The sequence below is a fragment of the Astatotilapia calliptera genome, chromosome 3 (genome assembly GCF_964374335.1).
Source record: "Astatotilapia calliptera chromosome 3, fAstCal68.1, whole genome shotgun sequence".
NCBI lineage: Eukaryota > Metazoa > Chordata > Actinopteri > Cichliformes > Cichlidae > Astatotilapia > Astatotilapia calliptera.
The window spans coordinates 58,053,871-58,068,045 of NC_137424.1; the positions used below are offsets into that span (position 1 = coordinate 58,053,871).

General features: G+C 46.3%; 13 non-coding genes across 13 annotated transcripts; all 13 read right to left on the reverse strand.

The window, feature by feature from the left end:
• Positions 1–2,533: 2,533 nt before the first annotated feature.
• trnaa-cgc (transfer RNA alanine (anticodon CGC)) lies at positions 2,534–2,606 on the reverse strand. Its single transcript has one exon. It is a non-coding gene; the product is annotated as a tRNA-Ala (tRNA).
• Positions 2,607–3,243: 637 nt separating this feature from the next.
• On the reverse strand, positions 3,244–3,325 carry trnas-gcu (transfer RNA serine (anticodon GCU)). Its single transcript has one exon. It is a non-coding gene; the product is annotated as a tRNA-Ser (tRNA).
• A 1,067-nt stretch (positions 3,326–4,392) lies between these two features.
• Positions 4,393–4,465, reverse strand: trnaa-agc (transfer RNA alanine (anticodon AGC)). Its single transcript has one exon. It is a non-coding gene; the product is annotated as a tRNA-Ala (tRNA).
• Positions 4,466–5,102: 637 nt separating this feature from the next.
• On the reverse strand, positions 5,103–5,184 carry trnas-gcu (transfer RNA serine (anticodon GCU)). The gene has a single exon. It is a non-coding gene; the product is annotated as a tRNA-Ser (tRNA).
• A 1,067-nt stretch (positions 5,185–6,251) lies between these two features.
• trnaa-agc (transfer RNA alanine (anticodon AGC)) lies at positions 6,252–6,324 on the reverse strand. The gene has a single exon. It is a non-coding gene; the product is annotated as a tRNA-Ala (tRNA).
• A 637-nt stretch (positions 6,325–6,961) lies between these two features.
• Positions 6,962–7,043, reverse strand: trnas-gcu (transfer RNA serine (anticodon GCU)). Its single transcript has one exon. It is a non-coding gene; the product is annotated as a tRNA-Ser (tRNA).
• A 1,067-nt stretch (positions 7,044–8,110) lies between these two features.
• On the reverse strand, positions 8,111–8,183 carry trnaa-agc (transfer RNA alanine (anticodon AGC)). The gene has a single exon. It is a non-coding gene; the product is annotated as a tRNA-Ala (tRNA).
• Positions 8,184–8,820: 637 nt separating this feature from the next.
• On the reverse strand, positions 8,821–8,902 carry trnas-gcu (transfer RNA serine (anticodon GCU)). Its single transcript has one exon. It is a non-coding gene; the product is annotated as a tRNA-Ser (tRNA).
• Positions 8,903–9,969: 1,067 nt separating this feature from the next.
• On the reverse strand, positions 9,970–10,042 carry trnaa-agc (transfer RNA alanine (anticodon AGC)). Its single transcript has one exon. It is a non-coding gene; the product is annotated as a tRNA-Ala (tRNA).
• A 637-nt stretch (positions 10,043–10,679) lies between these two features.
• trnas-gcu (transfer RNA serine (anticodon GCU)) lies at positions 10,680–10,761 on the reverse strand. Its single transcript has one exon. It is a non-coding gene; the product is annotated as a tRNA-Ser (tRNA).
• A 1,067-nt stretch (positions 10,762–11,828) lies between these two features.
• On the reverse strand, positions 11,829–11,901 carry trnaa-agc (transfer RNA alanine (anticodon AGC)). The gene has a single exon. It is a non-coding gene; the product is annotated as a tRNA-Ala (tRNA).
• Positions 11,902–12,538: 637 nt separating this feature from the next.
• On the reverse strand, positions 12,539–12,620 carry trnas-gcu (transfer RNA serine (anticodon GCU)). The gene has a single exon. It is a non-coding gene; the product is annotated as a tRNA-Ser (tRNA).
• A 1,067-nt stretch (positions 12,621–13,687) lies between these two features.
• On the reverse strand, positions 13,688–13,760 carry trnaa-agc (transfer RNA alanine (anticodon AGC)). Its single transcript has one exon. It is a non-coding gene; the product is annotated as a tRNA-Ala (tRNA).
• Between the last annotated feature and the right edge of the window lie 415 nt (positions 13,761–14,175).

Below are 14,175 nucleotides of genomic sequence, written 5' to 3' on the forward strand. Positions count from 1 at the left end.
ATTTTATGATCACCATTTAAAAGAGCAATGGGTCTGTAATTTGCTGGGTCACCTTCTTCCTTTCCAGTTTTGTGAAGCAAGCAGATATTTGCATCATAAACTGAAGTCGGTAACCTTTTATTTTTAGTTGTGCAGCACTTTGTTCAGTGATTGTGGTTTAGACTTCATTATGCACCCATGGTTCCTGGTATTAGAAAAGAAATCTGTCCGACACATGAAAGAACACGTCTTTCATGTGTCGGACATGTTCTCAAGTACAAACTTTGCACTTACCATTTTGATTTCTCATCTTTAAAGTGGAGAGAATACATCTTGGATCGATCACTCTTAATGGAGACACAGCTGGGATGTGCAACACTTTTCTGTGAACTAAAGCCCCTTTTCCATTAGTACCTACTTATAATATACAGAGATCGGCCAGGCAAACAAGTACAAACTTTACACTCACAATTTGGATTTCTGATCTCTAAAGATGGGCGGTTCCATCCTGGATCGATCACGTTTCATGGAGTCAGAGCTGGGACCCATGGACTCTTCTATAAGCTAAGAGGAAAGGTTGAGTTATTTAACATCACCTTTAGAGAGAAGCTGCTTACAAACTTAATTTACACATTTAATACAAACACTACAGGGGAAAAACAGAGAATCATTCAAGTATACTGCAAACATAAGCTGTGCCCCAGATTTCACACTTGAAATATGCTGTAAGCAAAACACACAGCGTACACATCACACGTACAATACTCATTATTTACTAAACGCTAATAAGTAAAACTTTAAAACTGACAGATAAAACATGCAGAGAGTATCCTCCATGGAGAAAAAAGGTTCAAAACCAATGTCAAGAATATGAGCTGGCGAAGTCCTGTCATGAAAGAGCTTCTAAGTGAGACACTGAACCGGAAACTGAAAGGAGAGATCATCTTACTCCCATATAACCTTTGCATCCACTCACTAGGACACTTAGGATAGTAGTATACTTTAAAAAAAACCCCCTCTAGGTTATGTTTTTAGGGCTCAGAAGTGCTGATACAGACTGCATTTAACACATGTTAAGACACCCACTTTCATATTAGCTTCTTTTTTGCTTAACCATTTTTGTCCCTTAACTAAACATGAACATCACCTTTGTGTCTCCACGGAGTTGACTCGAATGTCGACAGATAAATCGCTCCTCATGGAGAAAATACTGGCAGCGCTGCACTCAGCTCTGCTGAATAAAGAGATCTTTTTACTCATGTACAACACTGACAACTAGTCAGCTAATCATTCACGATCAAACAAATCTGATTGGTTTCCAAGCTGAGTAAAAGAAGATGACCTCTCCATCCTTCCATCTCACCTGACCACCTGACTCCTCTTGTGCAATAGTTTTAGCATTTTTAATTAACTTGTGCTAAAATGATCTGTTTTACTGTGTGGACTTGCAGGCTTTCAGGTAGGACTAAGTTGAAATTTGGTGTTTTTTTTTAAGTTGACAGCATTTTTGAGCCCTCTGAACTTCACAATTACAGAAACATGACATTTTTTAAAAGGCACCGAACTAGGACATCGACGTATGTGTGTATCGACGCAGGGAAATCTACTCCAGATCCCCCACGAGGGGCTGCGTAACACTTTGGTAGAAGCCTGGAGTGATGCTGGCTTCTTCTTTGAGCCTGTTCTTCTTGGGGGTTGCCAGAGTGGATCATCTGCCTCCATCTCACCCTGCCCCTAGCATTCTCCTCTGTCACAGCAACCCTCTTCATGTCCTCCTCAACTAGATCCATGAACTTTCTCTTCTGTATTTTTCTTTTCCTCCTGCCTAGCAGCTCCATATTTTACACCCTTTTCCCAGTATATCTTATTTTCCTCCTCTGCACATTTCCAAACCACCGCAGCCTTACCGGTCTAACTTTGTCTCCAAACCGCTCAACCGCAGCTGTCCCTCTGACATAGTCAGTTCTAATCTTTTTCCATCCTGGACACTCCCAACATAAAAAACTTACCATCTTCAACTCTGACAACTCCATCTCGGCCTCTCGTCTTTTCCTCCGTGCCACAGTCATAAAACAATACATCAGAGCAGTTCTCACCACCGTCCTGTAAAGCTTGCCTTTCACACCTGCTGCTATCCTGGTGTCACAAACCACCCCTTTATTTGGTCTCCACCCACATCTTCCCTTCAAAGTACTCCTTCCCTTGTTAGCACATTACCATTTCCACCCTTAATGACTTTAAACTGCTGTCCATCCTTTCCAGCTTCATCTCTCTGCCATACCAATTGGTACAAGTCCCTTTCTCCATGCTTAGTGTCAAGGCTCACCTTGAACTCACTATAAGGCTTTTCCTTTGCCATTGGTCTAGCACCCCTAGCATTCTTATTTACACGACAACATTACTTTTTCTTTTCCTTCGAATGCTTCCCTGAAGTGATGACACAAAGCCTTGAAAAGTGAGTATAATGAGTAAAGTCATAGACATAATGAGACAAAACCAATGGATTGGATGCAGAATTTGCTGGTGGGCATCTCGGGGATGTGCAAAGGGTCACTGGAGAATGCGGGTATCGATCCCGCTACCTCTCGCATGCTAAGCGAGCGCTCTCCCATTTGAGCTAATTCCCCTTTGACGGTTGGGGATTGTAGCTTCATCTTGTCATATGGACCTTTAACTCCGGCGGATCTAAAAAGGACGCCTCGCCTTCATGGGTTTCTGGGCATGCCAACTACAACAAGACCCCGTGGTAGAATCACTGCGCATACGAGACATTAAGGACCAACTCTAGTCTGGGCACTACACATTATGCTGGGAGACTGTCACCGTTTGTGGAAGCACCTTTCAGCTGCTTCTGGAGAAAAAGAGATGTCAGACTGGACTGGGGGCATTGCTGCGTGACTCTTGGCTGCCATCGGCCAGTATTGTGAAGGTAAGAGGGGAGACAATCACCTCAGATGGACAAACACTGATGAGGTTTAAAGCCAGCGTTAACCTGACAGTACCTGAAAGGTACTCAGAGGAGACGTGCAAATAAACATTTGCCAAAGGAAGCCACATGCGTTCGTTTGGAGCACTGACTATTCTGGAAACAAAGTATCTTTTGGCCATTGTATTAGCAGACCATTCTCTTTAACGTGACCTGTGCAACAAGACCACATGGTGAACTATAGGGAGTACTGAGCCAAAGAAGAGCTGAGGCATTGCATCATGCCTACTTTGGCAGCCAATCTCACAACATGCATTAAGATAAGTAGAAAGAGGACTCGACGAGGATGGGATTCGAACCCACGTGTGCAGAGCACAATGGATTAGCAGTCCATCGCCTTAACCTCTCGGCCACCTCATCTCGTGGCTGCAGTTTCTTTGCCAGCAGAATTGGGAATTTATTCTGTGACCATGTAGTCTGGATGGACAAAATGCGAGCTGAGCGCTAGTGTATCGACGCAGGGAAATCTACTCCAGATCCCCCACGAGGGGCTGCGTAACACTTTGGTAGAAGCCTGGAGTGATGCTGGCTTCTTCTTTGAGCCTGTTCTTCTTGGGGGTTGCCAGAGTGGATCATCTGCCTCCATCTCACCCTGCCCCTAGCATTCTCCTCTGTCACAGCAACCCTCTTCATGTCCTCCTCAACTAGATCCATGAACTTTCTCTTCTGTATTTTTCTTTTCCTCCTGCCTAGCAGCTCCATATTTTACACCCTTTTCCCAGTATATCTTATTTTCCTCCTCTGCACATTTCCAAACCACCGCAGCCTTACCGGTCTAACTTTGTCTCCAAACCGCTCAACCGCAGCTGTCCCTCTGACATAGTCAGTTCTAATCTTTTTCCATCCTGGACACTCCCAACATAAAAAACTTACCATCTTCAACTCTGACAACTCCATCTCGGCCTCTCGTCTTTTCCTCCGTGCCACAGTCATAAAACAATACATCAGAGCAGTTCTCACCACCGTCCTGTAAAGCTTGCCTTTCACACCTGCTGCTATCCTGGTGTCACAATCACCCCTTTATTTGGTCTCCACCCACATCTTCCCTTCAAAGTACTCCTTCCCTTGTTAGCACATTACCATTTCCACCCTTAATGACTTTAAACTGCTGTCCATCCTTTCCAGCTTCATCTCTCTGCCATACCAATTGGTACAAGTCCCTTTCTCCATGCTTAGTGTCAAGGCTCACCTTGAACTCACTATAAGGCTTTTCCTTTGCCATTGGTCTAGCACCCCTAGCATTCTTATTTACACGACAACATTACTTTTTCTTTTCCTTCCTTTTCCTTTGAATGCTTCCCTGAAGTGATGACACAAAGCCTTGAAAAGTGAGTATAATGAGTAAAGTCATAGACATAATGAGACAAAACCAATGGATTGGATGCAGAATTTGCTGGTGGGCATCTCGGGGATGTGCAAAGGGTCACTGGAGAATGCGGGTATCGATCCCGCTACCTCTCGCATGCTAAGCGAGCGCTCTCCCATTTGAGCTAATTCCCCTTTGACGGTTGGGGATTGTAGCTTCATCTTGTCATATGGACCTTTAACTCCGGCGGATCTAAAAAGGACGCCTCGCCTTCATTGGTTTCTGGGCATGCCAACTACAACAAGACCCCGTGGTAGAATCACTGCGCATACGAGACATTAAGGACCAACTCTAGTCTGGGCACTACACATTATGCTGGGAGACTGTCACCGTTTGTGGAAGCACCTTTCAGCTGCTTCTGGAGAAAAAGAGATGTCAGACTGGACTGGGGGCATTGCTGCGTGACTCTTGGCTGCCATCGGCCAGTATTGTGAAGGTAAGAGGGGAGACAATCACCTCAGATGGACAAACACTGATGAGGTTTAAAGCCAGCGTTAACCTGACAGTACCTGAAAGGTACTCAGAGGAGACGTGCAAATAAACATTTGCCAAAGGAAGCCACATGCGTTCGTTTGGAGTACTGACTATTCTGGAAACAAAGTATCTTTTGGCCATTGTATTAGCAGACCATTCTCTTTAACGTGACCTGTGCAACAAGACCACATGGTGAACTATAGGGAGTACTGAGCCAAAGAAGAGCTGAGGCATTGCATCATGCCTACTTTGGCAGCCAATCTCACAACATGCATTAAGATAAGTAGAAAGAGGACTCGACGAGGATGGGATTCGAACCCACGCGTGCAGAGCACAATGGATTAGCAGTCCATCGCCTTAACCTCTCGGCCACCTCATCTCATTGCTGCAGTTTCTTTGCCAGCAGAATTGGGAATTTATTCTGTGACCATGTAGTCTGGATGGACAAAATGCGAGCTGAGCGCTAGTGTATCGACGCAGGGAAATCTACTCCAGATCCCCCACGAGGGGCTGCGTAACACTTTGGTAGAAGCCTGGAGTGATGCTGGCTTCTTCTTTGAGCCTGTTCTTCTTGGGGGTTGCCAGAGTGGATCATCTGCCTCCATCTCACCCTGCCCCTAGCATTCTCCTCTGTCACAGCAACCCTCTTCATGTCCTCCTCAACTAGATCCATGAACTTTCTCTTCTGTATTTTTCTTTTCCTCCTGCCTAGCAGCTCCATATTTTACACCCTTTTCCCAGTATATCTTATTTTCCTCCTCTGCACATTTCCAAACCACCGCAGCCTTACCGGTCTAACTTTGTCTCCAAACCGCTCAACCCCAGCTGTCCCTCTGACATAGTCAGTTCTAATCTTTTTCCATCCTGGACACTCCCAACATAAAAAACTTACCATCTTCAACTCTGACAACTCCATCTCGGCCTCTCGTCTTTTCCTCCGTGCCACAGTCATAAAACAATACATCAGAGCAGTTCTCACCACCGTCCTGTAAAGCTTGCCTTTCACACCTGCTGCTATCCTGGTGTCACAATCACCCCTTTATTTGGTCTCCACCCACATCTTCCCTTCAAAGTACTCCTTCCCTTGTTAGCACATTACCATTTCCACCCTTAATGACTTTAAACTGCTGTCCATCCTTTCCAGCTTCATCTCTCTGCCATACCAATTGGTACAAGTCCCTTTCTCCATGCTTAGTGTCAAGGCTCACCTTGAACTCACTATAAGGCTTTTCCTTTGCCATTGGTCTAGCACCCCTAGCATTCTTATTTACACGACAACATTACTTTTTCTTTTCCTTCCTTTTCCTTTGAATGCTTCCCTGAAGTGATGACACAAAGCCTTGAAAAGTGAGTATAATGAGTAAAGTCATAGACATAATGAGACAAAACCAATGGATTGGATGCAGAATTTGCTGGTGGGCATCTCGGGGATGTGCAAAGGGTCACTGGAGAATGCGGGTATCGATCCCGCTACCTCTCGCATGCTAAGCGAGCGCTCTCCCATTTGAGCTAATTCCCCTTTGACGGTTGGGGATTGTAGCTTCATCTTGTCATATGGACCTTTAACTCCGGCGGATCTAAAAAGGACGCCTCGCCTTCATGGGTTTCTGGGCATGCCAACTACAACAAGACCCCGTGGTAGAATCACTGCGCATACGAGACATTAAGGACCAACTCTAGTCTGGGCACTACACATTATGCTGGGAGACTGTCACCGTTTGTGGAAGCACCTTTCAGCTGCTTCTGGAGAAAAAGAGATGTCAGACTGGACTGGGGGCATTGCTGCGTGACTCTTGGCTGCCATGGGCCAGTATTGTGAAGGTAAGAGGGGAGACAATCACCTCAGATGGACAAACACTGATGAGGTTTAAAGCCAGCGTTAACCTGACAGTACCTGAAAGGTACTCAGAGGAGACGTGCAAATAAACATTTGCCAAAGGAAGCCACATGCGTTCGTTTGGAGCACTGACTATTCTGGAAACAAAGTATCTTTTGGCCATTGTATTAGCAGACCATTCTCTTTAACGTGACCTGTGCAACAAGACCACATGGTGAACTATAGGGAGTACTGAGCCAAAGAAGAGCTGAGGCATTGCATCATGCCTACTTTGGCAGCCAATCTCACAACATGCATTAAGATAAGTAGAAAGAGGACTCGACGAGGATGGGATTCGAACCCACGTGTGCAGAGCACAATGGATTAGCAGTCCATCGCCTTAACCTCTCGGCCACCTCATCTCGTGGCTGCAGTTTCTTTGCCAGCAGAATTGGGAATTTATTCTGTGACCATGTAGTCTGGATGGACAAAATGCGAGCTGAGCGCTAGTGTATCGACGCAGGGAAATCTACTCCAGATCCCCCACGAGGGGCTGCGTAACACTTTGGTAGAAGCCTGGAGTGATGCTGGCTTCTTCTTTGAGCCTGTTCTTCTTGGGGGTTGCCAGAGTGGATCATCTGCCTCCATCTCACCCTGCCCCTAGCATTCTCCTCTGTCACAGCAACCCTCTTCATGTCCTCCTCAACTAGATCCATGAACTTTCTCTTCTGTATTTTTCTTTTCCTCCTGCCTAGCAGCTCCATATTTTACACCCTTTTCCCAGTATATCTTATTTTCCTCCTCTGCACATTTCCAAACCACCGCAGCCTTACCGGTCTAACTTTGTCTCCAAACCGCTCAACCGCAGCTGTCCCTCTGACATAGTCAGTTCTAATCTTTTTCCATCCTGGACACTCCCAACATAAAAAACTTACCATCTTCAACTCTGACAACTCCATCTCGGCCTCTCGTCTTTTCCTCCGTGCCACAGTCATAAAACAATACATCAGAGCAGTTCTCACCACCGTCCTGTAAAGCTTGCCTTTCACACCTGCTGCTATCCTGGTGTCACAATCACCCCTTTATTTGGTCTCCACCCACATCTTCCCTTCAAAGTACTCCTTCCCTTGTTAGCACATTACCATTTCCACCCTTAATGACTTTAAACTGCTGTCCATCCTTTCCAGCTTCATCTCTCTGCCATACCAATTGGTACAAGTCCCTTTCTCCATGCTTAGTGTCAAGGCTCACCTTGAACTCACTATAAGGCTTTTCCTTTGCCATTGGTCTAGCACCCCTAGCATTCTTATTTACACGACAACATTACTTTTTCTTTTCCTTCCTTTTCCTTTGAATGCTTCCCTGAAGTGATGACACAAAGCCTTGAAAAGTGAGTATAATGAGTAAAGTCATAGACATAATGAGACAAAACCAATGGATTGGATGCAGAATTTGCTGGTGGGCATCTCGGGGATGTGCAAAGGGTCACTGGAGAATGCGGGTATCGATCCCGCTACCTCTCGCATGCTAAGCGAGCGCTCTCCCATTTGAGCTAATTCCCCTTTGACGGTTGGGGATTGTAGCTTCATCTTGTCATATGGACCTTTAACTCCGGCGGATCTAAAAAGGACGCCTCGCCTTCATTGGTTTCTGGGCATGCCAACTACAACAAGACCCCGTGGTAGAATCACTGCGCATACGAGACATTAAGGACCAACTCTAGTCTGGGCACTACACATTATGCTGGGAGACTGTCACCGTTTGTGGAAGCACCTTTCAGCTGCTTCTGGAGAAAAAGAGATGTCAGACTGGACTGGGGGCATTGCTGCGTGACTCTTGGCTGCCATCGGCCAGTATTGTGAAGGTAAGAGGGGAGACAATCACCTCAGATGGACAAACACTGATGAGGTTTAAAGCCAGCGTTAACCTGACAGTACCTGAAAGGTACTCAGAGGAGACGTGCAAATAAACATTTGCCAAAGGAAGCCACATGCGTTCGTTTGGAGTACTGACTATTCTGGAAACAAAGTATCTTTTGGCCATTGTATTAGCAGACCATTCTCTTTAACGTGACCTGTGCAACAAGACCACATGGTGAACTATAGGGAGTACTGAGCCAAAGAAGAGCTGAGGCATTGCATCATGCCTACTTTGGCAGCCAATCTCACAACATGCATTAAGATAAGTAGAAAGAGGACTCGACGAGGATGGGATTCGAACCCACGCGTGCAGAGTACAATGGATTAGCAGTCCATCGCCTTAACCTCTCGGCCACCTCATCTAATTGCTGCAGTTTCTTTGCCAGCAGAATTGGGAATTTATTCTGTGACCATGTAGTCTGGATGGACAAAATGCGAGCTGAGCGCTAGTGTATCGACGCAGGGAAATCTACTCCAGATCCCCCACGAGGGGCTGCGTAACACTTTGGTAGAAGCCTGGAGTGATGCTGGCTTCTTCTTTGAGCCTGTTCTTCTTGGGGGTTGCCAGAGTGGATCATCTGCCTCCATCTCACCCTGCCCCTAGCATTCTCCTCTGTCACAGCAACCCTCTTCATGTCCTCCTCAACTAGATCCATGAACTTTCTCTTCTGTATTTTTCTTTTCCTCCTGCCTAGCAGCTCCATATTTTACACCCTTTTCCCAGTATATCTTATTTTCCTCCTCTGCACATTTCCAAACCACCGCAGCCTTACCGGTCTAACTTTGTCTCCAAACCGCTCAACCCCAGCTGTCCCTCTGACATAGTCAGTTCTAATCTTTTTCCATCCTGGACACTCCCAACATAAAAAACTTACCATCTTCAACTCTGACAACTCCATCTCGGCCTCTCGTCTTTTCCTCCGTGCCACAGTCATAAAACAATACATCAGAGCAGTTCTCACCACCGTCCTGTAAAGCTTGCCTTTCACACCTGCTGCTATCCTGGTGTCACAATCACCCCTTTATTTGGTCTCCACCCACATCTTCCCTTCAAAGTACTCCTTCCCTTGTTAGCACATTACCATTTCCACCCTTAATGACTTTAAACTGCTGTCCATCCTTTCCAGCTTCATCTCTCTGCCATACCAATTGGTACAAGTCCCTTTCTCCATGCTTAGTGTCAAGGCTCACCTTGAACTCACTATAAGGCTTTTCCTTTGCCATTGGTCTAGCACCCCTAGCATTCTTATTTACACGACAACATTACTTTTTCTTTTCCTTCCTTTTCCTTTGAATGCTTCCCTGAAGTGATGACACAAAGCCTTGAAAAGTGAGTATAATGAGTAAAGTCATAGACATAATGAGACAAAACCAATGGATTGGATGCAGAATTTGCTGGTGGGCATCTCGGGGATGTGCAAAGGGTCACTGGAGAATGCGGGTATCGATCCCGCTACCTCTCGCATGCTAAGCGAGCGCTCTCCCATTTGAGCTAATTCCCCTTTGACGGTTGGGGATTGTAGCTTCATCTTGTCATATGGACCTTTAACTCCGGCGGATCTAAAAAGGACGCCTCGCCTTCATGGGTTTCTGGGCATGCCAACTACAACAAGACCCCGTGGTAGAATCACTGCGCATACGAGACATTAAGGACCAACTCTAGTCTGGGCACTACACATTATGCTGGGAGACTGTCACCGTTTGTGGAAGCACCTTTCAGCTGCTTCTGGAGAAAAAGAGATGTCAGACTGGACTGGGGGCATTGCTGCGTGACTCTTGGCTGCCATGGGCCAGTATTGTGAAGGTAAGAGGGGAGACAATCACCTCAGATGGACAAACACTGATGAGGTTTAAAGCCAGCGTTAACCTGACAGTACCTGAAAGGTACTCAGAGGAGACGTGCAAATAAACATTTGCCAAAGGAAGCCACATGCGTTCGTTTGGAGCACTGACTATTCTGGAAACAAAGTATCTTTTGGCCATTGTATTAGCAGACCATTCTCTTTAACGTGACCTGTGCAACAAGACCACATGGTGAACTATAGGGAGTACTGAGCCAAAGAAGAGCTGAGGCATTGCATCATGCCTACTTTGGCAGCCAATCTCACAACATGCATTAAGATAAGTAGAAAGAGGACTCGACGAGGATGGGATTCGAACCCACGTGTGCAGAGCACAATGGATTAGCAGTCCATCGCCTTAACCTCTCGGCCACCTCATCTCGTGGCTGCAGTTTCTTTGCCAGCAGAATTGGGAATTTATTCTGTGACCATGTAGTCTGGATGGACAAAATGCGAGCTGAGCGCTAGTGTATCGACGCAGGGAAATCTACTCCAGATCCCCCACGAGGGGCTGCGTAACACTTTGGTAGAAGCCTGGAGTGATGCTGGCTTCTTCTTTGAGCCTGTTCTTCTTGGGGGTTGCCAGAGTGGATCATCTGCCTCCATCTCACCCTGCCCCTAGCATTCTCCTCTGTCACAGCAACCCTCTTCATGTCCTCCTCAACTAGATCCATGAACTTTCTCTTCTGTATTTTTCTTTTCCTCCTGCCTAGCAGCTCCATATTTTACACCCTTTTCCCAGTATATCTTATTTTCCTCCTCTGCACATTTCCAAACCACCGCAGCCTTACCGGTCTAACTTTGTCTCCAAACCGCTCAACCGCAGCTGTCCCTCTGACATAGTCAGTTCTAATCTTTTTCCATCCTGGACACTCCCAACATAAAAAACTTACCATCTTCAACTCTGACAACTCCATCTCGGCCTCTCGTCTTTTCCTCCGTGCCACAGTCATAAAACAATACATCAGAGCAGTTCTCACCACCGTCCTGTAAAGCTTGCCTTTCACACCTGCTGCTATCCTGGTGTCACAATCACCCCTTTATTTGGTCTCCACCCACATCTTCCCTTCAAAGTACTCCTTCCCTTGTTAGCACATTACCATTTCCACCCTTAATGACTTTAAACTGCTGTCCATCCTTTCCAGCTTCATCTCTCTGCCATACCAATTGGTACAAGTCCCTTTCTCCATGCTTAGTGTCAAGGCTCACCTTGAACTCACTATAAGGCTTTTCCTTTGCCATTGGTCTAGCACCCCTAGCATTCTTATTTACACGACAACATTACTTTTTCTTTTCCTTCCTTTTCCTTTGAATGCTTCCCTGAAGTGATGACACAAAGCCTTGAAAAGTGAGTATAATGAGTAAAGTCATAGACATAATGAGACAAAACCAATGGATTGGATGCAGAATTTGCTGGTGGGCATCTCGGGGATGTGCAAAGGGTCACTGGAGAATGCGGGTATCGATCCCGCTACCTCTCGCATGCTAAGCGAGCGCTCTCCCATTTGAGCTAATTCCCCTTTGACGGTTGGGGATTGTAGCTTCATCTTGTCATATGGACCTTTAACTCCGGCGGATCTAAAAAGGACGCCTCGCCTTCATTGGTTTCTGGGCATGCCAACTACAACAAGACCCCGTGGTAGAATCACTGCGCATACGAGACATTAAGGACCAACTCTAGTCTGGGCACTACACATTATGCTGGGAGACTGTCACCGTTTGTGGAAGCACCTTTCAGCTGCTTCTGGAGAAAAAGAGATGTCAGACTGGACTGGGGGCATTGCTGCGTGACTCTTGGCTGCCATCGGCCAGTATTGTGAAGGTAAGAGGGGAGACAATCACCTCAGATGGACAAACACTGATGAGGTTTAAAGCCAGCGTTAACCTGACAGTACCTGAAAGGTACTCAGAGGAGACGTGCAAATAAACATTTGCCAAAGGAAGCCACATGCGTTCGTTTGGAGTACTGACTATTCTGGAAACAAAGTATCTTTTGGCCATTGTATTAGCAGACCATTCTCTTTAACGTGACCTGTGCAACAAGACCACATGGTGAACTATAGGGAGTACTGAGCCAAAGAAGAGCTGAGGCATTGCATCATGCCTACTTTGGCAGCCAATCTCACAACATGCATTAAGATAAGTAGAAAGAGGACTCGACGAGGATGGGATTCGAACCCACGCGTGCAGAGTACAATGGATTAGCAGTCCATCGCCTTAACCTCTCGGCCACCTCATCTAATTGCTGCAGTTTCTTTGCCAGCAGAATTGGGAATTTATTCTGTGACCATGTAGTCTGGATGGACAAAATGCGAGCTGAGCGCTAGTGTATCGACGCAGGGAAATCTACTCCAGATCCCCCACGAGGGGCTGCGTAACACTTTGGTAGAAGCCTGGAGTGATGCTGGCTTCTTCTTTGAGCCTGTTCTTCTTGGGGGTTGCCAGAGTGGATCATCTGCCTCCATCTCACCCTGCCCCTAGCATTCTCCTCTGTCACAGCAACCCTCTTCATGTCCTCCTCAACTAGATCCATGAACTTTCTCTTCTGTATTTTTCTTTTCCTCCTGCCTAGCAGCTCCATATTTTACACCCTTTTCCCAGTATATCTTATTTTCCTCCTCTGCACATTTCCAAACCACCGCAGCCTTACCGGTCTAACTTTGTCTCCAAACCGCTCAACCCCAGCTGTCCCTCTGACATAGTCAGTTCTAATCTTTTTCCATCCTGGACACTCCCAACATAAAAAACTTACCATCTTCAACTCTGACAACTCCATCTCGGCCTCTCGTCTTTTCCTCCGTGCCACAGTCATAAAACAATACATCAGAGCAGTTCTCACCACCGTCCTGTAAAGCTTGCCTTTCACACCTGCTGCTATCCTGGTGTCACAATCACCCCTTTATTTGGTCTCCACCCACATCTTCCCTTCAAAGTACTCCTTCCCTTGTTAGCACATTACCATTTCCACCCTTAATGACTTTAAACTGCTGTCCATCCTTTCCAGCTTCATCTCTCTGCCATACCAATTGGTACAAGTCCCTTTCTCCATGCTTAGTGTCAAGGCTCACCTTGAACTCACTATAAGGCTTTTCCTTTGCCATTGGTCTAGCACCCCTAGCATTCTTATTTACACGACAACATTACTTTTTCTTTTCCTTCCTTTTCCTTTGAATGCTTCCCTGAAGTGATGACACAAAGCCTTGAAAAGTGAGTATAATGAGTAAAGTCATAGACATAATGAGACAAAACCAATGGATTGGATGCAGAATTTGCTGGTGGGCATCTCGGGGATGTGCAAAGGGTCACTGGAGAATGCGGGTATCGATCCCGCTACCTCTCGCATGCTAAGCGAGCGCTCTCCCATTTGAGCTAATTCCCCTTTGACGGTTGGGGATTGTAGCTTCATCTTGTCATATGGACCTTTAACTCCGGCGGATCTAAAAAGGACGCCTCGCCTTCATGGGTTTCTGGGCATGCCAACTACAACAAGACCCCGTGGTAGAATCACTGCGCATACGAGACATTAAGGACCAACTCTAGTCTGGGCACTACACATTATGCTGGGAGACTGTCACCGTTTGTGGAAGCACCTTTCAGCTGCTTCTGGAGAAAAAGAGATGTCAGACTGGACTGGGGGCATTGCTGCGTGACTCTTGGCTGCCATGGGCCAGTATTGTGAAGGTAAGAGGGGAGACAATCACCTCAGATGGACAAACACTGATGAGGTTTAAAGCCAGCGTTAACCTGACAGTACCTGAAAGGTACTCAGAGGAGACGTGCAAATAAACATTTGC